The 2500-nt window shown below is 29.4% G+C and overlaps 1 protein-coding gene across 32 annotated transcripts in view; it reads left to right on the top strand.

Moving 5' to 3' along the window:
* The window catches only part of LOC125047212 (voltage-dependent calcium channel type A subunit alpha-1-like), a 250274-nt gene that overhangs the window by 185068 nt on the left and 62706 nt on the right, over positions 1 to 2500 (top strand). The window lies entirely within an intron of this gene.

Genomic DNA, 2500 nt, shown 5'->3' with positions numbered 1-2500 from the left:
GCCCTTGTCCATTTTTCTTTTCTATAGGCAGATGTATACAAATTCTAATTAGCCTGATGTCTCTTCATTAAAAAGTCCTTTATCCCTAGATTAGACACCGTTTGTCTTTACCAATGTCTTCGTCTATTCCACCTTTTTAACTTACAAAAAAAAGAAATCTGCGTTTCTTTTGTACCTCTTCCAGAAATCCAAAATCAACTTTTTCTTTTTATTTCGATTAATTTAGACTTCTCTCTTCGAATATTTTCCTATACATGTACGATCTACTTCTTCCTCCTACCCAAACTTTCTACTGTAGCCAACTGATGTAGCCATTTCATTAGGAACCTTCTTCCCTGTTAAAACACCTTCATTCCTCTCTAAAATATATTTAAGATGAAAAACAGCCTGAGAAGACGAGTACGGAAAAAAGCAGTCTACATGCTAAATAATTTGATAGGACAAGTGTTCTCGAGAAAGAGAATAATAGTATTTTTCAATTTAAAAAAAAATCCTGCTTCAATTTGATGGGTGAATAATATTATTTACAAAATTCAGTAACAGCAACAAGGTCAGACTTGCATAAGGGCGATAATTCGTTGACTTATGCAAGGATTGGCGTTCTTAGATATTTTAATTGCAAGAATCAAGCGTTAACTTCCAAATTTTATGAGTAATATAAATATTGTTGATTTCATTGACTTTGCTGTTACTGATATGATGTTTTATGAATTAGATGTGTCTTTATTTACTCAAAATTATTATTATTATTATAATTATTATTATTATTATTATTATTATTATCAATATTATTATTAACAATGCTTTAATCCCTTTGTGTTTACTGTTATTATTATGTTTCAGTTATTATTATTATCATTATTATGATTATTTTTATTGTTGTTGTTATTGTTTATAATTATTATCACTGTTATTTTCATTTTCATTTTCATTTTGCATTACCACTTTCATTATCATTATGATCATTGTCATTATCATTTGCATCATCATTTTCATCATTATTGTCACTATTGTTTGCATCATTAATCTCATCATTGTTTTCTTTGATTATATTATCACCATCATTATCAGCGTTTTCATGTTCTTTATCCGAATGAACATCATCAACGCCATTATCATTATAATCATCATCACATTACCATAAACCATTGTCATTATCATAATCATTTTTCGTTATATCTGATTTTGCAATAACTGCATATTTTACGTTGTGTTATTACCCTTTGATTATTCGTATTTTCGTTTTTCTCCGTATAAGTCGTTATATTTATTACCATTTTTTTTTATTGGTTTTATATTTCTTATTGTTTCGATTTTACACCTTTCGTTTTATAATCCTGTGTTGATATTATCGTCGTTTGACTTTTTATTAACCATAATACAGATTAGTATCTTTATTAAGATTATCTTTTATTTAATTGTTATCATAATTATTCTTATGATTATCGTAATAATTAGCCAGATTGGTGCTTATGTAACAGACCGAACTAGCAACTATGACAGAAATAACACAAATCCATAATTTGATTTTTTCGATATCTCTATCAAGCTCTTTATTTTGCAACATTCAGTCAACAAGTATTCTCTATGCAGCAGCCCTTCTGGTTCATGGTTGTTAGTCCAGTCAGCAGGTGTTTTAACAAGTGTTCAGTGTCACCCTGGCTTAAGTCATTTGTGCATGATATATGCCAATATGATAGATCATTTTAAATGTTTCATTGTTATATGGAGACCCTTTTGTAAGTTATAGCATATAAGGTAGACCCTAAGTGAAATCAGCTTAAAATATATATGTAAAACAGGAAAGGTGGAATCTAAAATGATATAGATATTTTAGACCCTTTGATAATATATATGCATCTAGGTGTTACCAAACTGATAACTAAACTTTTTAGTGTTTTTTTTTTTTTCTTTTTTACTTTATTTTTGTTTCCTATTTGAGACATAAGCGACTTCTATTTCTGACGATAATGCGGTTATAATTTCCCTTCCTAAATTAAATTTTCACTCTTCAATAGTCCAAAACCTCATATAGAGCAACACATAAGCTACTACAGCTTAACCTTTCATTTAACTTTTTTTTTTCTTTATCTGACGTTTACCATACCCTATTCCCCCTCTGAAATTATTTTGCCTCATTTTACAATCCCTTTTGATAGACGATCATATCCGGTCATGCAGATAACGCATGACGATAACTTGCCATCAAAGATAAAATTTACCACGTTAAAAAATATAACAAGCTGTTTCAGTAAACTATTTACCATTAGCGAATTGCTAGTTAATTAGAGTCGATATTTCGATGCCCAGAATCCTTTTTTTCCGATAACAATAACTTCTTGAAATAACTATAGGATCTGGCGGGGTATTCGATCTCTTCTCTCCCCCCTCCTGTCGAAAGATATTGGGATTGAAGTGTCTAAAGAGAGAAGTAGAAACAAACAAAATTATGTCTTAAAAGAATAAGGGATACATACATATCAATCATTTCAATATTTTC

The sequence above is a fragment of the Penaeus chinensis genome, chromosome 40 (assembly GCF_019202785.1).
Source record: "Penaeus chinensis breed Huanghai No. 1 chromosome 40, ASM1920278v2, whole genome shotgun sequence".
Taxonomy (NCBI): domain Eukaryota; kingdom Metazoa; phylum Arthropoda; class Malacostraca; order Decapoda; family Penaeidae; genus Penaeus; species Penaeus chinensis.
Note: the sequence above shows the minus strand (reverse complement) of the source record. Positions and strands in the feature narration are given on the sequence as shown.